This window comes from Passer domesticus, chromosome Z, assembly GCF_036417665.1.
Source record: "Passer domesticus isolate bPasDom1 chromosome Z, bPasDom1.hap1, whole genome shotgun sequence".
Lineage (NCBI taxonomy): Eukaryota > Metazoa > Chordata > Aves > Passeriformes > Passeridae > Passer > Passer domesticus.
In genome coordinates, this window is record NC_087512.1 from 62961993 (window position 1) to 62988326 (window position 26334).

The following is a 26334-nucleotide window of genomic DNA, read 5'->3' on the forward strand; positions in this document are numbered from 1 at the left end:
TCTGAAGTAGCTTTCTTTTAAGCCTACTATGCATTAGTAAACCAGTGCTGTGGAAGAGTCACTCAGCTCCAAATGAGTTGAATGTATGCGCATTATACATCTTCTTGTAGATTGTGCCTCATGGCTCTTTAGAATGATTGTGGGTACAATCTGAAACAGGGCATACAATGGAGGAGATCACAGGTATATGTTATCAATCCTGTCTTGTAAGGATATGTGAAATAAAACCTGTGTCCGCTAAAGGTCTGTTTGTTCAGTGCAGGGAGCAAAAAATCTTCAGAAGTCTCTGACTTGCTAATAGCTCTGTACTGAGATACTGAAACTCAGACCTCCTGACCCAAGATGGTTTCAAATGCTCTGAAAGAATTATCTTCCTTCCATTTTCCCACCAATTGGTCAAAGACTGCTTCCTCTTTCTTTTTCTCTCCTTGAAAGATGCACTAGTGCCTAAGTGAAAGCAAAGTATCAACTCACAGTTGCTCCCTCTGAAGTATCTTGGAGGATCCTTTCTGAAGTACTGAAGCAGTGACACCTGCATTTTTCCCAAAGCTAAAAGTTCTAGTCAGACAATCTCACTTTCGAAGCATGGAAGTTTAATCCCCATTAAGGTTATACAGTTCGATCCATCTAAATGAGATACGAGTTATTCACCAATTACTCACCAGGCCTTGAGCATTGATGATGCTTTGAGCTCTGCTTTTTCTTCCCTTTAGCACATGGCAAATGGTTTTGTGAAGATTTGTCTTAGTTTAACACAGCCTGCTTTCTAGTGCGTGTGGGGGAAGCCGCAGAGGCGGCTTCTGAGAGAAGCTCCTTAAAGCTTCTACTGTGCCCAGCAGAGCCAGTCCCTGATGGCTCTGGTGATGGACATGTTGCTGGCTCAGTTAGAGAAGTTGGTAATGTCTCTGTGATGACATATTTAAGAAGAATAAAGAGTGTGTGCATGCTCTTTTTCCAGGGGGTGTGGAGGCACAGGTGCTGGGGCCATTCTGGCATCAGAGGCTGGCACTGGGGGTGGCTGGGGCCGTGGCTCGCAGTGAACTCTGCCAGCTTAACTTCTCTTGGCCAGCTGTGCTGCAGGCAGAAGGGCAGAGGCGGCAGCAGTGGCTTCTCCTTTTTGGTGCCCCACACGAAGAGAGGTGCGGAATGATGCCAGCACCGCGGCAGCCGGCACAGCCCATGCGCTGCCGGCGGCACGTGGCCGACAGCGAGGGGTATAGTGAGCAATTCCCCAGCACAGAGCCCAGAGGAGATCAACCTTTCAGCGCTGCAAAACCCCATGAGAACTTTTCAACTGGCAGACCATGAGAACAAAGGAATCTACAGACATCATTTTTTTCCTGAGTCAGGGAAAAGGAAAAGGTGAAGACATATGAAGAAAGCAACATGGCAACACTAAGGTTGGTGAAAGGAGGGAGGAAGAGGAGGTGCTCCAAACATCGGAGCTGAAATTCTTCTACTAACAATGGTGAGGACTATAATACAGCAGTTTTCTTGTAATTCACTTGCAGCCCATGAGAAAAAGTGCTTATGCTGGAGCAGGTGCATGCTGAAAAGCTGTAGTGTAGTAGAAAACCTGAACAGACAGAGAAGACCCTTTCTTCCAGAAATAGAAAAAGACAACCCTTGCTTCCAAAGTAGAGCACTTTATACTTAAAAGACTACGCCCCATGAACTAAAATGACCCTCAACATGTCGTTTGGGAAGACTGTTTTGCCCAAGAGAGGGACTCATGTTACAGCAGGTTGGGTGGGACTGTTGCTCATGAAAATTAGAACCACACTGGAAAAGTTCGCAGAGAACTGTCTCCCGTGGGAAGGACCCCATGGCACAGCAGAAGAGACTCCTCTCCCAAAGCAAACTGAAGAAGGATTTCAAATGAAAAACTGACCAAAACTCCCACATGCTGTCTCCCTCTGTTTTCAGTGGGAAGGGAGGAGGGGCTGGAGGGAGGAAAAATACATTCTAAAGGTTTATTTCAGTTCTCATTATCCTCTTTTAATTCTGTTAATAATTTTTCTTTATACCATTTAAATTTGAGCTTATTTTGCCCTTTGATTGTTACTTCCCAATCCTCATCTCAACTCATGGGCCATTTGGTTTTTCTTTCCCCCTTCTCTGCTCAACTGGAGCAGAGAATGAGTGAATGGTTTATTGTGGGCTTTTAGCCAGTGTCAAACCATGACAAGATTGGAAATATTTTAATTAAAAATAATTGAGAGAAACATGGATATCTACAATCTACTGAAGGTCAGATCCTATGATTTTGGAATGGCTTTGAATTATTTAAATATAAGAGGAACAGATATAATTTTTCTTCTTAAAATATTTTGTCAACAGGAGATGGAAATAAAAACTCATTGCATTGAATTAGGTTTACTCTGTATTTGGATATAAAGAGAGAGAAATATTAACTTTCTTAGTAAATATATGGTCTGTTGTGTGATACAGTATGTCAGCTGTGATATAATTCAAATTTTAAAAAAATCCTTGGATTCTTAATTAACTTCATGTTTGGATCATTCATCATGACTAAATATGATGTACTCAGTCATTAGTCCCATTTCCAATTGTTGTTTAAGAAATATCGTATTCACCTCAATATTTTATGAACCCATATTTGGGTTTGTACTCAGGAAGAATAGTGGGAACCTAGGGGAGTAGCTTCTCAGTTTGTGATGCTTTCACATTGTATGAGCCAACTAATTTGAGATTGATTAATTGACTGAGACAGAATTCAGGGGAGGAAGGTAGGTAGCATTAATGATTCAAATTCTACAAGTTGTGAGCCGGTGAACTGAACCAGTACTTCAATGTAGTGTTAGATGGACTATGTAGGTTTTTCTGATGGAACATAAAAATATAAGCTTCAGCTCATTCATGCAATCACTAAGAGCCCACAGGTGTGTCTCAGGCACATACACTTTTTGGCACATTACCTATCTAATTTGGAGTTAGTAAATATTTCTCAACTCTTAGTATCTGTATTTCATTGTTAAGAAAGTTTACCTAATCACCTGCATATTTCAGCCCAAACCTAGTGCTTTGTTGTGACAGAATGCATGGTTCACACAAATACAAATATTTTTTCTTTTTTTCAGATTGTTATTTATTTTTTGAAATGTTAATAGGGAAAGGCGATAAATATAAGTTATTCTTTCCAAGGCCATGCAGAATAAAGATACAAGTAAAATACTATATCATATAAGTATGTAGTATATATAAGTATTAGTATATTAATACTAATAATATAAGTCTCTAGCTAAAAAAATTAATTTTCAGATACAACTACTTTAGATTTTTTTAAAATATGAAAATAATTATGAAGCCTTGATTAAACTAAAATTTTTATCAGAATGCAAGAGCTATACAGGTACAAATAATAATCTGCCTGTTCTTAATCCTTGCAGCAATCACACAAAAATACATACATCTGAGATTAATAAAACAACATGCCACGTTTATCACACTCAGTATCTGCACAGAAGCAAACAAAAGATAGAAACAAAATGAGCTTAAGGTAAACACTGATTTTGTTTTAATTGTGGAATTGCTGAAATCAGATGCCCGTTAAAGGAAGAAGAATTAAGAAAAAATGCTGTCACCCTGTTCAGAATGATTTTTGTTAGGAAATTGTTATATCTCACCAAGAAATGGGATAATAATCTGTTACTGAATATTTGCCCCTTCAACCATCCTCCAAGTCCTGAGTGATTTCACTGAGGTACATGTATAGCCAGCAAAGACACCTAATTTATTAGAAAACATGCATCGTTTGCAGGTGCAATCCTGGCTGATTTTGGCTCTTGTGGTATGATGTCATCTTATTGTAATTTATAGTCCTTAGTGTTTTCCTGACTAGAACCATATAATGGCAAAACAGAAATTAAGCCCATAGTTCTGCCTCTATCCTTTCATAGAATTTTGATTACCTCTACCTATGGCACAAACATTTTGCTGTTGTGCTTGGATATGAACACATAAAATTAATTAGGTTGTAGAAAAATGAATGGTTATTTACGAATAAAGTCCATGGGAAGTTTCAGGGCTAACACCATAATAAGTTGGGGGTTTTGGTTTGTGGTTTTTTGTTTTGGTTGGTTTTCTTTTTTTTTCTTTAATAGATAATGTACTCCATAACTTGATATCTTGATTATTTTTCTTTGGGTCTTGTACATAACACAAGTTGTAACATACTCAATTGTCTGAATAAGGTAAAGTCATGCAGATGTGTTTTTTCCCTTTAATTTGTTCTTAATATATTGTTGTGGAGATTAAGCTCTCTTTTTTCAGAATGGTATTGCTAGTCTGATGCATTTGTGTGGTATCTTCAGATGTGGATGGATATGGCAATATTTCAGATTCTATGGAATTCTACTCCAGATCCTACAGAGATGATCAGAGAAGGTGCATATACAGAATACGCTGAGGTCACACTCAAGTAGTGCTAATATTTCAGTTTCTATGTCTCAATTAGATGGGGATTCATTAGATGTAGTCTTATTTTGTAGAACTTATTTGATCTACTTTTGTGTACTTATCTGCAAATAATTTATGACTAACTGAAAAAAAATACTTTGAGCCACTAGTGAAAATCTTTTCTCTCACAAGTCTGCTATATGTTATTTTACAGGAAACGTGATGGAAATGTGATATTTTAGTGGACTTACAAACATTCTTACCCTTTTGTTGCTTTAAAGTATATTTACCATTGAGTTCACTTCAGTTGTGATTGTTGCTTGGGTGAAACTAGTGAGGACAAGGCAGCTTCATTTTTTTTTTTAATGACAAGAAACTCTGTTTTTGAGAGTAATACAGTCTTTTTGCTTCCCTTTTCATAGAATCATAGAATTGTTAAGGTTGGAAAAGACTTTTAATATCATCAAGTCCAGCTATGAACCCAGCACCATCACAATGTTCAACAGTGTATCATATCCTCAAGTGCCATATCCCCAAAGTTTTTGAACACTTCCAGGATGATGACTCCACCACTTTACTGAGCAGTCCATTCCAGCATTTTATATTCCTTTGTGTGATTCCCCCCGCCCCCCACCCCCCCAAATATATAATCTAAACCTCCACTGGTAGAAGTTGAAGCCATTTCTTCTTGTCCTGTAACCTTGGAGAAGAGACCTAAACTCACAGCAAAGTCATTTCAGGTAGTTGTAAAGAGTGGTTAGTCCCTTCCCTCCATCCCCCCTCTCTTCTCCAGGCTAAATACCCCCACTTCCCTCAGCCACTCCTCAAAGGACTTGTGCTGCAGACCCTTCACCAGCTCTGTTGCCCTTGTCTGGACTCACTCCAGCACCTCAGTGTCTTTCTTGCTGCGAGGGGCCCAAAACTGAGCACAGGGCTCTAGGTGTGGCCTCACCAGTGCTGAGCACAGGGGGACAATCGCTGCCCTGGTCCTGTTGGTGACACTGTTGCTCACACAGGCCAGGATACCACTGCCTTTCTGGCTGCTTGGGCACAGCTGGCTCATGTTCAGCTGCTGTCACCAGCACCCCCAGGTCCTTTTCCACTGGGCAGCTTTCCAGCCACTCTGCCCCAGTTCTGTAGCACTGCATGGGGTTGTTGTGACCCTAGGACAGGATCTAGCACTTCACCGACTGGAACTCTTATATCTGGCCTCAACCCATTGATCCAGCCTGTCCAGATCCCTCTGCAGAGCCTTTCTACCCTCTAGCAGATGAACGCTAGGACTCAGTTTCCTGTCATCTGCAAACTTGCTTTATCACTCGGTGCCTTGTCCAAGTCCCCTCATCAACAAGGGAGCCCTGGGAAACACCAGCCTGGACAATGTTTTAATCCATCTAGTCCAAATACAGTGTTACTTATCTCAACTGGTAAGGTCTGTAGGCCTTTGGTTACTCTTGCACTTCCAGTGTGGGGATCTGCTTCTGCTTCTGCTCTGACCAGGAAGCTGATTGCTGTTCTGGAGGCTGACAGTGATTCCAGTTCATTGCCAGGCCTACAGGGTATGAAGATACAGTTGACTTCTTTGTATCACCTTATGGAGTATCATGAGATATTGCTTGAAGAAACCCATTTTTGTTTATCTTACCTAAAACCCTACAATGTGAGGATTTATAACATCCATTGACCGTTGACTTCTGCCTTCATTATAAGAATGCAAATCCCTGCAAATGCATACATTGCCTTTATACAGAACATTTGCTTTTGTGTGGAATGGTTTACTCTTATAGAGCATCTTTTCCAGCTGAGTGATTTGTCTTTTCAGGTTACATGCACTTTGTTGCACATTCCTAGTTTGCATTTTTTTCCTGTAAGCCCTGTAAATTAGGCATTCCTGCTTATCTATTCTGTAACATGAGATTTATAAGGCTGATGTTTTGTCTTTGCCATGACATCATGCTTTATTTACAATAGAAATGTAGAAAGTTATTTCTTCAGATCATATTTTTTCTGTTAAGATTATGTTTTTTGGCTTTGATTTCCATATATTCACATTTGATTATGAAGCCAGCATTAGGTTGTCTTATGAACATACATCATATGATAAGCTGCTATATTTAAATAGAAAATATGTGTTGCTTCTTCTACACATGAAGTGTATGTTCTGTTTATATTTTATGGCCTTTTATCTTGGTTTAGAATGGGAGGAAATTCAGGGAAGTGATGCAAAGTTTTTTGTCTGCTGAACCACTGAGAAGTGGACACGCTTCTGTGAAACAAGGACAAAGCATTTTATCTACATGTCTTTGCAACAGAAAACAGAATGTTTTCTGCAAGAATAAAAGGGAAAATAACAGGAATAGATTTTGGAAAATGGCAGGATTTAGTTCAAACATCAGTGCTTTAACTGGGCTTTGAACCTCCCTCCTTACCCAATATTCAGCACTGGAATACTCTAGGAATTACTGCATTTCTTGAGCCTTTACATTCTTCTGGTTGTGCACAATATCCATTGGGTTACCACCAGCAGCAATAATATTCAACCAAATGCATTCTTTGCATGTCTGATTATGTAAATAAAGTATATTCCAATGCCTGTGTACATAATTGACTAAGAAAATATTTTGTAATCCTTGCCTGAAAATGTTTTAATTATGTGGTTTGATTTGGGGCTTTTGCACTCCTTAGCTTTCTTCTTGAGCAGAAGTAGTCAAAAATTATGTTGATGAAGTCAGTAATCGCAGTTCTATTATTACCCTTATTTTTTCATTGTGTCAGTACAACTCATCAGTCCTTGCATAAGTTTTCATCTGACTTTTAAATACTTCTGAAAACGTAAACCCTGGTAGGCCGTGCTGTTCACTGTCTCACATCAGTTTTACACAGCTAGCAAGTCAAAACCACTTGATATTGTTTGTATACAGTTAAGTTTCATAATAAATGGATTTAATCAACTTAAAATCAGGGAACTTTTCTTCCTTCATCTGTTTTTATTTATTTTGAGTACAAAAGGTGGACACACACCTCTATATGCAAATCAGTTGTGCAGTTTACCTATCTGTAAGTTCAATATTTAAATGCAATTCATCCTCTACATGTTTATCAGTAGTGAAAGTGTCATTACAAAGACTGGATAAGCAATCAAGTCCAGATGCTTCTCTCTCTCTTTAAATCATCTTAAATTGTGGCCAGCAAGAGGATCAACGGTAGTGCTCATACAGACAAGTAAGCATATGGCAAGATGTTAAGGTATCATGGACACAAATAATTGTTTCAAAGGGAGAGAAGTGGAATGACTAGGTGGATCTACAACAATGCCTTTATTTCTTTATGGCTTGCAGTGATTGTTGTTTTCTTTTGGATAGGAGTTTTTGCCTTTGAAACTATTCCTTTCTTTCTCTTCTATTCTCAGTAAATGTTTTGGGGTAAAAAATCTGAAAAGACTGCTCACTAAATCCATGTGAATTTGCACAAGCCATTTACAAAAAGATCCATGTTTCTTCACTGTGTTGCTCTGGTATTTTTTATTCCTGTGTCCCTTCACATGGCTTTTTATCTTCCTGTGCCCCTTTTGAAAAAAATGTAGCCTAAGGGCCTTAGACCCCCTAAAAAAAGATTATCAAAGTGGGGTTTTTATGCTGACAGGGTGGAGAAATTGCACCATAGCCTAGTGCTAGAAAATACAGACGAGGAGATGAGTTCCTCTCCTGTGTCCATGAGTGAACTACATAACTAGGAAGTATGAGAATGCAGGCACAGTTTTCTCCCTAATGTTAGAAAAATGAGATTTCTGTAGATCTTGATTACCTGGTAGGGAAGATGATGGCCACTGGTAAATGCTGCTTCTTTCTTTTATTTGCCCCCAATCTCCCCCCACTATCCCTAGAAAGGACCATTTGGATCCTTCCTTACTCCATTTCTGTCCTTGTACAGTGAAGGGAGACATCTGTCTAAAAACCCAGGAAGTGCTGGGCAAGAGAGGGATTGACTAAGGGCACTCTTGTAGTGCATACCCAGGAGTGCCAGAAACCTGGATACTTTGGGAATTCTCTAAGTTTTGAAGGCTTTAGTTTGTAGGCAGGCATCCAAATGCAGTTTGGCATGCTAGGTGATTTTTACAAACATTGACATTGTAAAAATGCATGAAAACTACAACTCAGCAGGACGTTGTGATGGGCATTGTACAAACATAATATATGAATGAGCCCAAACTTATTGCAGTGAAAGTGCCAAGAAAGAAAGAGATAGATGCAGAAATTGGGTGTTTGTATAACCCATACTCCAAGCTGTAACACACAGAGCAGTGTAGCTGAAACCCTGCTGCTTTCCTTACTTGTTTAAAGAGCTGGTGATTTCTGGTTCTCCAGGGAAGCTTTAAACTGTATGTGGTTACTGTGAAACTAGGTTCTGTCTATAGAAATTATGCACTTGAAAGTACTATTGCAGAGGTTGATCTCAAAATAATAATAGCATTGTGCATTCATTTTAATATAATACAATACTTAAATTATATTTAATGCTCACTGTATTATTACTGGTCCAACTCTAACAGTTGTTGCTGTTATTACACTGCTACATTTTGTTGAAATATTTATTAAAATATGAATTAAAACATTTTTATTATTGTCTCATATGTCCAATGATGCTGTCTTTCTGTATTTCAAATCCTCTGAGTATGAACTTACAAAGAAGCACTTAATCTTGGTGGTCTGGAAGTGAATTTCTCCTCATCTACAGGATAAAAATAGTGTAAGGATCTTTGCCACATGATTTGACTGACGTCTTTTCAGAATATAGATTTTTAATAGTGAGCTAATCTTTGTTGTAACTATGGTGTGTCTATGGACTGTAGAAGAAAAGAAAAATGTTTTCAGAACAGTCTGCTATTTTAACTTGTTTGGTCTCTACTCCTCCAGTCTTCCCTGGTGAAAGCTTTTTTCTTTGACTCCTGTCAGACTTCAGTTAATGTTGGTGTTTATGGGAGTTAGACATTGTGTGAATACTGTTTTTGATAAGAAAGTGTTAGGTCTTTTCTATTGTCATCTTTCAAAAGTAAAGATGCACTTGTAAGTGCATGAGGAAGTTACAGAAGTGCTGGATGCCAGAAGAAAGACTCATGCCTCAGGGAGGATATCATCTGGAAGTAAAATAGTGGTGTTTTTCACCTATTGGAAGATAGAATATTATTGTGTGTCTTTTCTGAGGAGGAAAAAAAATCATTTTGTAATCTCTTCAAGTCTTTATGAATTTGTAGCAATGACTTTGAAAAGTAACTGCAGTGATAGAGTGGAGAGGTGTTATCCCTGAGTTTCATTGAATTACCTCATTCATATATATATACATATATATAAAATAGCTGAATATCATCTTGCCAAATAACTAGAAATTAAGATTTCAATATTACTTGTTTTGTGTGTGCAGAATGTGTAGAACAGGATTTAAGATACAGCTTAAATGAGGGATACTTAAAGAAGTGTACTGAAATTACGATTTTTTTTTTCATTCAATAGGTAGTTAATGGCCCAATTTCTAGTAATAATTTCTTTGAGATTAAACATAGGCTAGAACAGTTTTCCTAGCTTTAAGCTAAGGAAATCTCTGCAAAACATCTGTATTCATACAACCAATATCTCCTTAAGAGGTGTTCTGTGTCTTTCTGAATTTACAGTAGTCCTTAACCAAAAATCATCTGTTGTCTCCCCACCAGTAGGGGAGTACTGTTGCCAGTATTTCTTTACAACTATTGAGTTGCTTAGATCTCATTTATATTTGTAATAAACCAGACAGGAAATAGTTATCCTTCATGTATTGTGCTATGCAGAAACAAAGGAGCATTAAAGTGTCATAATGTACCCATATCAAATTCAAACATAGCAAGTAGATATGCTTCAAGCATAGCTTCAAATACAACAAGCAGCAAAGCCCTCAGAATATCAGCATTGTCCCCAAAAAATATTGTCAGTGAGTTAAAATCACTGGGAATCTTTGCAACAAACTGAAGAGATTCTTCAGAGTTGGTAGAACCCTAATTTTTGCTTTTCTACACTGGAATGCTGCTGACTTCACCAGATACAAGAAGCAAGATGAAACAAAGTGAAAACACTTTCATCCTTCTGAGGCTTTTTTTCTCCATTGTCATTGCTTTAGTTAAATAATAAAACACAGTAATCTATTCTCAGAGTGGGAAAGTCTGGTCATCAAGACACATTTCTGCCACTACTCCTGTTTACTGCCCTTCCACATCATACCTGTATACATGGAGATGTTATCACTGCTGCACAAACCAGGAGCTCTGTTTAGGCAGGTTTTGTGAAGCAGCCTCCTTTTTCACACAGCCTTCTTAGAAGTGAACTGTGACTTCCTCTAGGGAGATGTCATCGTGAAGGAAGTCCTTGCTTTCTAGTTTCATGGTACAAAATTAAGGTTTCTCAGAACTACATTCAATTCAGAAAGTGTTGAAATGGATAAAAATACACTGTTTTTCTTAAAAGCTAGCGTATTATGACATTTTTTTGACACCTACAGCTTACCTATGAAAGCTTATTAAATCTTTGATAACAATAGTGCAATATCAAGAATTTGAGTTAAATTTTCTGAAAACATAAGATTGATTCTATGATTGTATGATTTTTATTCTAGGAGTCAGCTAAATATTTTACTGTTCATATACATGCAGGTTCATGAAGAAGAGCTCATTTAATATATGCCCTTTCATTCTGAGCAGCACAGACTTTTCAGAAATTCTGAATTTGGGTTTTATTCAAATTTTTAAACAGTTTTTTTGGTGATACTTTGGCTTGAAGACAAAGCAAAATGTCTTCCTGAGAGCAAAAGGGCTTCCTGAGAAGGTTCTATCACCTTCCTGAGAGGTTCTATTATCCACATTGCTTTATTTCTTAATTTCAGCAAATGCTGAAGCTGACTATTTGTTTTCAGGGAACAAATGTAAATGACTGTGTTTTGAACTTCTTTAGAGATGGAGCATTTAGTTGAAAAGAGAAATTCCAATTTAAGTGTACGAACTTGAATACTGACTCTCTACCAGATTATCTATTTTTATGGAAATGAAAAAAGAATTTAAAAAAATTGACAGCACACAACTAGACTTCAGAATACAAGGGATTGTTTTATCATTTTCTACTGCAAGAGGAATAAATTTTTAAGATCAGTCACAAGCCTTCAGATTATTTTTTTAAATTAGTGCACCAGAAAGAAGAAAGAATAAAAAAGAGTAATTTATAATATATGACATAGCTGAACAAAAACCTTACATGATATTGAGCTAACAGGAGGGTGTTTCTGTTCAAAGCAAATGGTTGAACAGCTTATTTAAAGGTTCCATATTTCATAGAATAAGTCATTATTGAACCAGGACTTAGACCTCTTATTTGTAAATGTGAATTGCTGCCATAGCCATCTGTGGATATGTCAGGAGCAGAGCTGATAGCAGAGAGAAAGGCTGACACCTTCCATAAAAGCCATCTACAATCTCATACTGTGGCAATGACAGTTTTGTGTCAGCTGTAAATTCCTGCTTCCCTATTGGTCATTTTCCCTAACCCATATGTTTCTTACCCATGTATAAATCACTGCCACTATAGTAGGGAAGAATGCTGATTGCTGAAGTTGCTTGAATGGAAAAGAAAAGAAACATCCACTCATTATATGCCATGAATTATTCCTTCTATACACACAAATCTTTCGGTTTCCATCTGTCTGAAGAAACTGTATTTTATTCACTTGTATCCTCTATTACACATCTCTCTGTTCATTAAATTCAAGCAGAATTGCAGTGGAATTTAATACAGCAGTACCTATTAATAATCCTCACAATTTAATTAATTTATACTAATTTATAATTAGTATTATCCCAAGTAATGTCAACCAGACAGAATAATGATATTTTTACGACATTAAAAAATTGTAAAACATTCTGTCAGTGTTATTCAGGCTGAGAACCTCATTTGTGCAATAGCTAGTCTTTCCATTTCTGCTCTGCCTAATGTGTGTTCACATCTTCCATGAAAGTGGGAAGAAGGGTAGGATTTTGCAAACAAAACCAGACACCCTGTGCAGTACTATGAGCAGCTGTACTGAATCCAGGAGATCTTGGGGTTTAGTGGAACCAGAAAGACTATACCTGTTAAGACCATAAATAATCAAAGTCCTCACCAGAACTGTTCCACTTTGTACAGTTATTTATTTTATGTGCTATGTTAGAGTAGCAGGAAAAGTGCTTCAATCAGGATTTTAAAATACTATACCTGACCTCTCTTTACAACTTAGATGGGAAGTATCTTTGTTATTCTGAATGATTCTTAGGTGCATAGAAAAATGAATTAGCTATGAAATCTGGGATCATCAGAATAAGGCAACATGCAGTTGATAAGGAAACGAAAAGTGCAAAATAATTTCAAAAAGAAGTTGAGGGAAGACTTGGGCCAGACAAAGCTTTGGAATCCAAATGAAACATCTGAGTAGCCTTTTTGCCTCTGTCATGGGTGCTGAGAAGAAAAATTAGATGTGCAAGTCAGTAGTGTGAATAGATGCTACTGAGCATTAGCTCTCTTCCATCTCTAAAAATTGCAAGGAAAAGAAGGCTATTAGGTGCTTTTCAAGTCTATTTTCTAAGATTCATTGATCCTTTATTTTGGAAATTCTTGCTTCTTCTACTGTCCTTTTCTTTTACTCAAAACCTAGTAATGATTTAACTTCCCACAGAAATTCTTACATCTAAATCCATAAATGGTTTTAGAGACGATTATGACACTTTTTAAAAATTACTAGCGCAGAATTCTTGATGATTTTGTTCCTAATGAAAAGGAACCCAAACAGATATTTCAAAGACACCTAGAAACAGGAAAGCTATTTTAACTGCTTGTTTCATGAGTGAAAGTTAAATGCAAAACAGATGGAATTAGAAGTGAACTGCTACAGTGTCCTTCATGTGAGATAAAATTTTATCCATCATTTATGATCTCTCATAGCATGTAAAACATATACCAGCCAGCAATACTGGAACACATCCCTCAGTCAGCCCACCTGGTTTCTGCTGATCTCACTCATATCTTGGGGCTTTCTGTGTTTTGTTCAGTTTTGATGTTTTTGGGGGTTTTTGGCAAGACAGGTTGTGCTACATAAATATTTACGATTCACTCTCATTCTTTCATAGCATTCTGAATAACACAAAGATACTGTGCATCTTATACAAAGTTTTCGTTTTCTCTATCTGCAAAGGTCTTTTTATAGAGCCTTTCAGTGAGAGATGTCCTCACAAGTGCTTAGGCATTTGAAATATTGTTTGAAATACTAATTTCTATTTAATAAATAGAATACTAGGCACTGATTAACTTACAGGCCAGACCATGGTCTGTAAGTTAAGGAAGGCTGCAGATTTTGGAAGTAAATGTGTGTGAGATGGCTTCATACCTTATTGCTGACTGGTGTCCCTAGAGGACTTTGCATTAGTATTCTTTCCCTCTCACCAAATGTACATGCAAAGGAGAAACATCTCCTTCTCAAACACTGAAGGGATGTTGCCTTCCACGGGAGCAGCTTTTCTTGGTTGCTCATTATCCTGGTATTAAACTCCTTTTGTCACTTTTGAAGAAACTGGTACCTTATCCACTGGGACACCAGTGTAGGTTATAGCACAGTGTTTAATCACACAGGAGTACAGGCATTTGAGGAGAGTGAAAGTAGTGTGCTGTTATCTCCTTTTGTGCATCCACAAGAGCTAGGCTTAAGTGGATGGTAACACTTCTGGGTGTAGAGTACCCAGAGGATTGCTGAAGCTTCGGATAGCTGCTCATCAACAGCATTTCTACACATTTCTAGGAATTACTGTTCAGTGTGTAAAGGGTTGTTCATAAAAACAAAAAACAAAACTCCTGCATTTTCCTTTCTTTCATTTCCTAAACAATGTGGCACAGCTCTTTGGGAAGTGAGTCATGCTGAAAGTTTGGAGCAGGCAGTGAATCTGTAGGATAGATGTCCTAAACAGGCTTGAGACCTCTTAACCTGATGATGTTAATCCTATGTGTTTGGTAAAGCTAATGTATAGCTTCTCTGTTTGTGAGTATGGGTTTTGCTTGTGAAACTTTTCATAAATATTGAAATGTAAGTCTGAATATAGAAAGTGAGGTGAAAATTATTATGTGTTAAGGTATGCAAGTGTCAGAAAGCAAAGGTATGTTCCAAATAACATCCTGTCCCTGACTAATGCTTCCACCTTTGTACAACTCTTCAAAATATCTTGCAGGAGATATAAATGGAAAAGTTTCAGCTTTACCCTGCATGGTAAAGGTCTGGCATATTGCAAAGCCATAATCATGTGCATATATAGCAATCATGTCTAACAGAAGAGTGAATGGTACAATTATTTTGAATTATATCTAATCATAATTCTTTCCATAGTATATGCAAAAAAAATCTTTTGTTAATTTTAGTTACTTTTTTACTGGATTTGAGTTTCGTTTAATATCTCAATGGTTTTTTCAGTTTTCACTTATTATTTGTGATCTATCTTAATCTCTTCTTCAAAACAAGTAGTTTAGGTGTTCACTCTCATACACAAGATGTCTTTTCCATACTTCCTTTGGCTGTATCACAACTAGGGGTTTTGGCATACAGTAAAAACTCTAAATGAAACTGACTGAACCACCTGTGTTTAATCTGCCTCCTTAAACTCGACCTTCACTATCCATCCTACATGACTTCTTTTCTTTATAGAGTTGACTAATCTTCTCATGTTTATGTGGATTTCTTATAAAAGTAGTTGGCTGTGTTTTCACCTTTTTTTTAAAAGGGGGAGCTTTTATCTTTAGTTGCAGCTGTTTTTTGGTTATCATGAATATTTGTTTCAGACACAGTTCAATAATTTTACTGTCTAACTGAAAGATGAACTCAAGTCATCCCTTGTTGAGGTGAGGAGTTTGAATATGTGTTGTGTATAAAAGTTTTCTCTATACATTATTGCTTCTGCATGGGAAGTTTTCAAGTCAGATTGCAAAGTTCTTGCAACAGGGTTGGAAAAAGCAGTGAAAAAAATGATATCATTGCTTCTTCTTGCACATAGAATTATGTGATTGAAATTTGTTACATATAAATTATTTATTAATATTTAATTATAAAATGGGTGCTTTTCTTTTCTTTCCCCTAGAGTGGGTCATCATCAGAAGTAGTGGTGAGGGACTTTCTGTCTTGGTAACACTGGAGGCAAGTGTTTTCCTGTCTCCTGTGCCTGCCAGGGCAGCAACATCTGCATGATTTTCCTGAGCTGCCGACCAGCAGCTCATACTCCAATTTCATATTGCAGTCAGCAGCCTTCTGCTCCTCAGGGAGTGCAGCCCTGGCCGCAGAGGCTGCTCAGAAGAGATGTGCCTGTGTCCCTGTCTTTCCCCAGCTGGCCCTGGGAGTCCCACTGCTGGCTACCAGAGCAACAGGCAGCCAGAAGCTGCCAGCACAGCTGCTCTCTCTTCCCAGGAGACCCCCTTCTTCTGGGACTCCCCAGTGAATGTCGTGCCTACGCTGTTAATCAGGACCCGACTTTTTCATAACATTCTCTCTCCCCCGCTAAAAAATAAAAAAAAATTTAAAAAATAATCCAACTGTGTGTGTGCAACACTGCAGATGTTGTTTGGGTCGATGTTCAGATAAAATCAGTGTTTCTGTTTTGTTTATCTTCTGCCAGGGTAGCCCATGAGGACTTTAGCAGAGACTGTGCTGGAGACACAGCTCCTAAGCCTGTCACTTTCTGTGTCAGTGGAAGCTGCACTGAAGGGATTTGTCAGAAGAGAGCTAGCTCTGCGAATTAGTTTGTAACTGTTGGCTGCTTCAGAAAAGGACTTTTCTTCATTGCCAGATCCCACCTCATCAATATTGTATTGCTTTCGCTCTCCCTGAGAAGCCAGAGTAGGCATAGTACATCTCTACCCATTTGCACAGTACCTCAGAGAGTTTTAATGTCGTTATACTGCCTAGAATGGAAATTGCATTAAAAATGCTTTAGGAATTGGGCTTCCTGCATCTTTTTAATGTTATGCCACTAGAAGGAATGATTGCAATTAGTAACAGATAGCATTAGGGGGAAAGCAAGAACTAATTTGATTCTTTCACCAGAAGTAAATTAAAGAGGTCTTGTGTCTGAAAGAAGTGCCACATAATAATGGAAAAGCTGACAAAACTTAAATAGTTATCAATTTTATTTGAATACTTGGACTTAGTTCAATTATATTTTCTATATGAATAAAGGGAAAATGTCTTACCCATAATTTAGATATATGTTTTGTTTGCTATGAGTGGTAATCTGTTTTTACATGGAATTACAGCCCATATTTAACATCTTGTTTCACATCTGTACCAGGGCAGAGAGCAGATCTGGTGCCTCCTCAGATTACTAGTTTTTGTAACAGGGGAAATGGAGATAATGAATTTGGAGGATCCGGATTTCTTTTATAATTTGCTGTAATGGCCCCTTACAAAACTGCTGTGCTTCATTGCAGGAGGTAGGAAGCAATGACCTCTAGAAGTAGAAAGAAAATCAAAGCTGATGATTCCCCTAAGAGATTATTCAGATTCTCTGTCTTTACTAACTAAGCAGCAGTTCGTGTAATCTATCTGAAATATTTCTCTCTTAAATAGTACACTAGGGACTGGAAAAGTGGTTGTTCTTTGAATATTACTCTCTAATCCTGCCACAGACTAAGGACAAAGAGAGAAGAAAATTTGCTCTTTGTCCACCCACTTACTCTTCTGGGTTTGGGGGTTTTTGTTATTGTTGTTTTGTTTGATTTGGTTTCTTTACTTTTTTGGTGTTTTGTTTTGTTGTTTGGTTAGGTTTTTTGGATTTTTTTACTACAATGTATTTGCTTATGTTTATATATAGGGAGCTATTGCTGTCATGGAAAACCTGGAAATTATGTTGGATTCAGCTTGCCCTTCCCTTGTGATTGCTTCAAAGCATGATGTTCTCCCTCTGAGCAGGCTACAATATAGTGTTCTTGGCTGCTTCTTGATTCTTTACAACACTTAGTGTTGTTACCAAGACAAGGAATGTACTTGTTAGTCCTTAGAAATATGTAAAAGAAAACACATACTCAGATAAATACAGCTACAACTTTAAAAATGCAATTAAGTACAATTGGGAAATACAGTTAACTATTCAAACAAAATTCATATTAGCAGCGTACCCTGCCCAAGGAAACAAACTGATTTTGCAATTATAGATTATGCTCATTCTCAAATGTGAATCCTCTCATTGCAGATAACTTTCAAGTTTTCCCCCCTTAAAGACAAAGCAAAATACTGAACATCTCAGGGCCCAATGTATGTTTTGCACAAAGGTCTTCACATTCATTGCTTTCATGTGCTGATCTGTTGTATTGTATTCAATTGTATTGAATTGACAATTGTATTAATTTTCTCAGTAGATTTTTGCTTTTCAGGATTTTGGGTTTTTTCCCCCAGGAAGTAAAATCTCATATTTCTTATGATTAGTGTTAGTCTGAAACATCTGGTAGGCTGAGCCAGACTCATACAACATGAACTATGCACTACCCCCAGCCTTACTGGTGTTGCTGTATCCACAGTGGATTGAGCCATGCATGGATTTCAAACTGTCTAGTGATAAAAATCCTGAATGTCAGAAATATAGAATGTCTTTTCCCTTATCCGTTACCAGGGGTATTTGGAGAAGTGAACTGATATTTGAATTGCTGCCTTCTTCCAGGGCCATAGACTTTTTTATTTTCCTCTGTCTGGATGCATGTGTGTGAAGAACTTTACTTAGTATCTTGAACATAATGAGAAAGAAGCTCTCCACTGTTGTAGACATCTGGGGCTCATCTGGTCCAGGCCCCTGGTAAGCAAAACAAATTTCAAAATAAGGTCAGATTGCTCAGCTGAGCTGTGATAACCTTCAAGGAGGTACTGCTTGGGCAGTCTCTCCTTGTGTTGATGACCCCAACAGGATATTTTACCTTCGTACGTTAGGAATTGTGCTTATTGCTACTTGCAACGACTGCCTCTTGTCCTTTCACTGTGCCTCTGAGCAAACTGTGACAGTCTTTTCTAGAAGTTTCTTTTTTTTGTGGAGCACATCAGTTACCTCCCACCTTTAACCTTTTTTAGTCTGCATAAACCAATCCCCTTATCTGCTCCTCATATGTCACATGCTCTTGTACTAAGCTTTTCACATTCTTCCTGATACTGAAGTTAACTTCCACAGAGCAGATTAATATTGCATATCCAGATCCCTTTTTACTACTGATTTAGCTAACAAAACCAAATTGTCACAAAGAAATAACATTTATGTAACATTTAGTAATTGCAATTCAGGTTCTAAAATGAAAAAACCCTGGCCCTTCTGTTTTCTTAATTTTCCTTATGCTTTTCAGCTTGTTTCCTCTGTATTATATGTAGAGGTAATTGCCATGTCTGACCACCCAGCTTCATCAAGTCTGTGACCCTGCCATTCAGTCTTGTTCTGCCTCTGATACCTGTGTCACCTAAATTCCTCCCAGAGTCAGGCTAAGTGGATGAACTGGACAAAAGGCTTGAGTAGATTTTGAGGACCAGCATCCCCTAAGGCCTGTGTCTTTTGAGAACAGAAGTCTGGGTATTGGCAGAGCATTCTCTATGAGTTTATTGGTACAACTGCCATTAGGTCACAGTATTCCTTGTGGTTTTCATAATGAGCCAGTGGCCAATCTGCCTAAGACAATAACCTGCTTCACCTTTGAATTACACATGCAGTCTCTCAGGGAAGTGTGTAACTGTAATTACAGCAGATCCTGAGTGTTCCATACAGAATTCTACAAGATCTTATATGCAACTTTATTGAATTGAATTTGAATTTGTAGAGAGGAAATCAGGCCAAAAGTACCATCCTGAGCTTTAAATTTGCACCAGTTTGTAGATTATATGGTAGGAAAAATGTTCTTTACTCTGTGGATTCCATCATTTTCCCAGGTGATAGACACTCTTATAAGGCAGCCATCAGTAAAATTACAATTGTTAGATTGTAATTTTTAGCAGTAAGAAGAACAAAAATAGAAATGCCAACAGTAATAGTTTGTTTCAAATTCAGTTTAGAGCATTACAGAACTATCATCAATATACAGGTTCTTGTCAGCTACTTCCTATTTGGTTTCCCCTTTTATAGTACTTCTAAGTTAGTTTGGTTTTTTTAATACCATTTAAATGTGGTGTTCTTGTATGTAAGTTCTGCGATACAGAAAATATGATATTTCTATGTATGTATTTTATATATATATATATATAAACATTGTAACAAGCCGATCTGCTTGCTAGGAGTAAAACATAGCAAAGTACTAAACAGAAGTTTTTTGCTTTCCTTATCTTTCCCTTACCTCCCATGGCAAACAGAGCTGGAGAAATCACTTATGACAATGTGTACCAACACAAGACACCGTGATTTGGCTGTTTGTCTAATTTGTCCTTAAACAGCATTGAACAAAATGCTTTCATCCCCAGTCCAAAGTCACTAGCTCTCTCATATTTGTGCATACACAGATCACTTTGGTCATAATCACGGTCCCAGCAGGAACTGCTGAATTTGTTATTCTACCCATAAAGAAAAATCCCAGGCTTTTGGAGTTGGAGATTTCTTCCACTAGATTCAGTTCTCAAGGATAACTTAATTGCTTATGCAAAATTTATGACAGCAGAAAGTAATTTCCATATCTGTGCCTAATAGTGATCCTATTCCTTCTTTTGTTTGCAAAACATGGAAGGAAAAAAAAAGGATTTTTTTCACATTGGCTGGCCACATGAAATTCATCTGATTTTTTTAAATTCTTAAAGACAGTGCTTTTATGGCAAAAAAAAAAAGGTGGAGCAGAAAGAGTTGAACTGTTGTGTTGGGTTCTGAGCTTTTAAGTTGACTTGGTCTAGCTCAACAGACCTAATGTAGCTAAAAATGTTCTAAGCAAGAGCTTAAATATGAACTGAAAATATCACAATAAAGAACTGAAAGTTGTTCTTCTAATAAACATTACAGCTAAATCTTGTTTCCTTCTATTATGCCATTTAAAACCAGAGAGAAAAAAAATTCCTTTACTAGATTATAACTTCTTTCCAATAGTGGATTGGCAAAACGTATATTGTTTATTTGCTCAGCATGAAGAATGTTGCATAAGGCATAAAAGCAGTCTGTGCCCCAAAGAACATTTTAATCTAACAACACAGATGTTGAGTAGGCAAAACATACCAGAGTCCCCAGCAGTAGATAATTGGTATTTTTCATGAAATTTCTAATAAATATAATTTATTCACTGTTTCTGGGTTGAGTTGAAAAGGTCTTGACTAAATACTCACTGAGACAAGAGTCCATTTACTACACGGTATGAAAATATACTTAGTATGAGAAGTGTTTAGTAGGGTTTCATCTGGCATCATCAGATCAATGAGTGACTGAACTACTTCTTTGAAATTACTTGCTTTACTGAAGATACTAGATAATTCTTTGTACATGAAGAGGGAATGTTATTATGTGTTATAAATTTCAACAGTCCCTTCTTGCTATGATTCTTTCATATCTGCACTGTATAGGACAAAGAATACTATTTGAAGTCGAGAAGACTATCTGTTGGCTTCCTGTAGGTACAGATGTTTGGGATACTAATCCAAAATAGAATTGGTCTAACTGCCTTGAAAATCTAGGCTTTGTTAGGCAGACATGTGAAACACTTGCAGCTGCAGTCAAGGGAAACGTATGTTTTAAATAGAAAAGCTCTCTCTGTGATGTTAAAATGTTCTAAAAACAAAATAAAAAAACAAACCCCATAGTGTTTGCTCTTTTGGATGCCAAAATAAAATGTACGTTGGCATGAATCTGTCTCTGGCAGACAGATCATGCAACTGCTGATTTCACAAGTCTTGTGAAAATTCATTATCTGTGAAGTTCTCAGACAACAGCAAGATAGTTGCAAAACATCATTAGCATAGACTGCTCTTCATTTACAGTCTTATACAAGAGAGAAGAAAATGAATATCTGCTTACTTCCATAAACAGTTCTTGTGCATGTAACTGAGAAATAGCTGTGTGCTAAAAGGCTGGATTTTCATGTAAATGGGTCTTGCCAATAGTTATTTTTAAAATTCCACTACAATTTCATGATGAAAAGTTATTAATTGTTTTTTCCTACTCGTGTATGAAGAACTGTTCTTGGCTGCAGGCGTAGAATTGTCATCTGACTTTCTCTCCTAAAATATTTTAGTACTCTAAGGAGTGGGAGAACTAGCTTCAAGTGGATACTGAAAACCAGCAGCAAGTGGTGGCTGGCAGGGATGGGGCAGACTCTCTTCTGAGATAACGTCAATGCATCTTCCCCATGCTTGAGAGAGAGCACAGTATGGTGGAGTTGGGACCTGGATTACTGCTTCAGATTTAAGCAAAAAAAAATTTTAAAAAAAATTAATTATAAAAAAGGACCAAAAAAAAACCACCAACCCCCCAAAAAATCACCAAACAACCCCAAAACAAAACAACAAAACAAAATAAAACAAACCTCAAAAAAACCCCAGTAGTACCAGGAAGTTGGATTGAGTTGTATCGACCCCCTGAAGACTAAGAAAATATTTTTTCATGTATATGTGAGTGATCTTCTGGATTCTCACCTTGCTCTTCTACTCAGGATTCATGCCACTGAAATTGCTGCAATAGTGGGAAAGCTTAAGTTTCATCCAGCATGAAAGCAGCACTGTGGCAGCACAACATCAAGAGTGACTGACATTGAGGGGAATGATAAACACATGCATAAGGCTTGTTCTGAATGCACGAGAATTGATGGATCTGGTATTGGCCAGTGGATTTTATAGTGTAATACAGGAGTTTACCTACAGGGCGAGTAAATTCTTTAAGTAGTAGAAGTGCAGCTTCCTTAAGCCATGGCAGAATACTTGCCTTCTTGGTGTTGGAAAGGTTGGAAGTGCTGAATATGCTAATGATGTGTACTCCTTTTCTAATTTTGTTATTTTGTTTGTTTTTTTTTCCTTTTTGTGGATTTATATGATTAAGGTGATGGCGATAATCAGTTTTTTCTTTGAGCAAAATGCTATTTGGTATTTATTTATTTTATCTAGTATTCTTTATTTGGTATTTTTTATCAAAAGCAGTAGAGAGCTATAGAAAACAATATTTTTTTTTCTTCCTGAAAATATAAGATACTAGCCTTCAGAAATAACAAAATATCTTCTAAAACTTACTTCTTGAATGGGAAATATCTTGAACTTACACATTGTGTAGTTAACTCAAAAGGAGTTAAAGGTACTTTGCTTTATATAAAGCCATTCTTTATTACATTCTTGATAGGATTAAGATCAGCTGTAAGCAACAGTAATTTAATTAAAATTTGTTGAAGCGCAATGTTAAGCCAGTGCTTGTGAATCAAAATCTTTATACATACTCTGATCCTGCTTCTTTTCCAGTTCTGTTTTCATGCCTCCTACTAGTATCAAATTAAAAAGCTTCAAATCATTTAGAGGCCAGCAGTGAAATACAACCTAACAAATACAAGGGTATTGTATTCATGCGTAGAAACAGGAAATATATTTTTCTTATTCCATTTCTCTTTCCATAGCCTGTGCATTCATTTCTGAGTTCACTGTAGCCGTTTAGTTCATGTCACATCTCAGTTTCTTGCTTAGATTTTAGCACACTGAGGGGCATTCTGATGATCTGCTTATGACTTTCTCCTTTCCTCATTTGGTAGGTGTATAATATTAATATTAAATTAAACTTCATGGTACCAGCCACAACCTTTAAGTTCTCAAATGGAAACATATGGCAAATCCCATCTTGTATTCAGCCAGGAGATGGGAGGTAAGACTGCTAGCAAATAGAAGATAGTGCCTATGGAGATAATTTTTTTAAATGATAGACAGTTATCAAATGCAAAATTAGGTTTCATTTAGAGGCACACAAGGGGTATTTAGCACTCAGATTTCCTTTATTTCAATGAAGTAGTGCTTTTATGTGTAGAAGATGAGATGTCTTCAAGCTGACACACAAGTTTAACATAAAAGGTGTAAACCAGAGTGAATGTAAAGTTTGGGGCTGATGCTTCAATGCGCCATCCTTGGGTGAGTAATCTGCTTGACACCACAACACGTGCATAAACAAACAAGCTTTACAGCCAGATTGAAATAATTCTTATGTTTTCTGTAGATACTGCTGTGTCAAGATATCTCATGCTTAGGTCTGTAAGGACACAAAAATGGTATGCGTGCCTTGGAATCCTTGATTTGACTGATGGTAGTGGCTTGTCATGTTGTTCACTTGTTGGGATCCTGTAGAAGCTAGGAAACACAGAAGAAGGTAGTTACCACACCATCTATGGCAGTACCGTGCAGCTTCAACTATTTCTTCTTTATAAATGATAGGGAATTTATTCTATTTTTATTTGGGCTTGCCTTTTTTATTTCTTTTCTTTTGGTTGGTGGTTAATAGTGGTTTTTGGGGTTTTTTTGCTGGGTTTTTTTTGTTGTTGGGAGGTTTTTTCATCTGTTTTGGTTTGGGTTTTTTGTTGTTGTTGTTGCTATTGTTGCTCCCAATGTTAAATTAGCAAGCAAATCTCATTGCCCAGGAGTTAGAAAATTCAAACTGACAAAATTTACATATGCTCTCCATGGAAATCTGCCATTATAAGAAATCTCTGTTGTTCCATGTGAAAGAAAAACAATTTTTTGCCTGATTTTAGGAAAAAAAAGCTGGTCATACTATTAGTGATTAACAGATCATTCAACCAGTTTGGACTTTTGCGTATATATGGTTTTATAGGTAAGGTAATTATTTGCATGTATCAAATGCAATGACTGTTCCAGGGCAGATAATGTCATCCACTAGACTGCTTATTAATGTTGCATAGGAAATTATCATTTTAGACTCATAATAGGATTTCTGCACTTTGAGAGAAGAGAAAGTGAATAAACAGGAAATGGAAGAGAAGTTTAAACTTCGGAGTCTTTCATTCACAGAAGACTAGTGTGAATAGGATATATTAATATTTTCATTTCAGAGCCAGTTTTGAGAAGTTGCTGTCAGAAAAAAGTAGGGCTGCTAGTATTTTAGAAAGAAATTTAAATAGAATTTTCTTTGGAAATGAGAAATACAAGGAAACAGACTTACATGTTTGGTATTTCTGTATGTTAGGTCTGTAGCAAAAGGAGTAGTTGGTTCCACCTGTTTTCCTTAACCTCTGGCTTACTGCCCATTTTTCCAATGAGTTTGTTCACTTTCCCTACAAAATATCTCCCATTAAGTGGGGTGTTTAACCCCGTCCTCATCACTACCACTGAATAATACCTGCAGGGTACTTGCTAGGAAAGACTTCGTCATGTTTTAAGCCATGGTTAATTTCTTAAAGCAAACATATTGTTGAATGTGTTTGCACTAAGCAGGAAGTAGGAGAAGACACCAAATGCTGAAGGATGATGCTGGCTGCTTGGGACCATCATTAGAGTTTTGTCTTTATATGTACATCTCTTAATAGTCCTAAATTAACTGTGAGCTTTTGACACAAAGAAAACTATTATGGAGTTGTGGCTTCACATTTCTTTGTTTTGCTTATTGATAATAAATTCATTCTTACATGCAGGAAGCTGTAAGTGGGAATACCTGTGATTCTAACAGACTAACACTATTGAAGTCAGTTTTCCTGTAAATGGCTTCAGTATGCTCAAAAGCCTTTTCCATTTTATAATACTGGGGGAAAGCAAGAGGAAAATGTTGTCTTCATGTACATTTTCCAAAGACAGATCAGGCCCCACGATCAGTAGTTTCCATGTCAGCTGCTTGCCATGTAGATTTGCCCAGACCCAGGCAGAATAGGGTCCCTTCACCAAGGGAAGAGTTAGAAATGGGGTTTAGTGAGAAGACAAAGCAGATCACACTGATCAGGCACAGTCCACGTAAGATAAGTGTCCTGACCACTCCTGTTTGCACTTGAATGGTCCCTTTACACCCTCCCCCCGCTTTTTTTTGGCTGTACAGCATGCTCTTTTGGCTCTCCTCCATGCTTATTTCCTCCCCATCCAGCCAGGTCCCTCCTGGTCCTTCTGCTGAACATCCTATAACAAATCTTTTACAAGCCCAAAACATTCTTCCCAACATGAAGTCCTGTGGGTCTGTTGTGCACAGTCCCACAGCCTCCCACTGCAAGGATGCAGTGACAGTGGATCTCAGGACTGTTGGTGGGGCAGGCTGCTCTCCTGCTGATACTTCAGGACCCCAGTCAGGAGGGGTCACCATGGACCCCACCTGATTTTGCCTTGTCTTCTCTGTTTGTGGAGAACAGTTACAGAAACAAAACCTGGATTCTTTAGAAAAAATAAATCTCATTGAAAATCCTGGTAAATAATGGACTACTAGCATGTGAGGAGCTCTAAATTTATGTGAGAACCAGGGCTTGAGGCAGAGTGGGGCATGGTTTTTGATACTGCAAGGCCTGACTCCTGCTTAGGGACCACCTGCAATACATTTGCCATCCAAGACTCTCCTTGAGGGCCCTTCAAGAGGGCCCCAATCTAATGGGAAATCACTCAGAAATTTCCTCAGAGAAGTTCTCCAGTAAGGTCCAGTAAGTAAGTTCTGGTAAATCTCACAAAAATTCTACACTGGCATTGTGACCGTTATACATTATATACATTATATATGTTATATATTGTGTTTCCAACAAAATTTAGTAAAATTACTGAATTGAATATGACAGAGATTTTGATTTTCAATTGTCAAATGAATATTTCATTTAATAGCCATCAGATCTTTAAAAAAAACCCTCTATTATTTAATGAAACATTATATTCTAGTTTTATATATTTACTCTGACTGAAAGTGGGACTGTCTGCTGTTCAAAAATGCATGTTACTTATAGGAAAGTACAGTAGTAGACAAGAGTA

General features: G+C 37.4%; 1 protein-coding gene and 1 long non-coding RNA gene across 11 annotated transcripts in view; one reads left to right on the plus strand and one right to left on the minus strand.

Annotated features, from left to right (window-relative positions):
* Positions 1 to 26334, plus strand: part of TRPM3 (transient receptor potential cation channel subfamily M member 3) — a 404729-nt gene that overhangs the window by 161533 nt on the left and 216862 nt on the right. The gene's annotated exons all lie outside the window — the stretch shown is intronic.
* Positions 18169 to 19020, minus strand: LOC135291031 (uncharacterized). Its single transcript, XR_010353903.1, has 3 exons — positions 18915 to 19020; positions 18396 to 18471; positions 18169 to 18274 (listed from the first exon to the last, which is right to left on the minus strand). It is a non-coding gene; the product is annotated as an uncharacterized LOC135291031 (long non-coding RNA).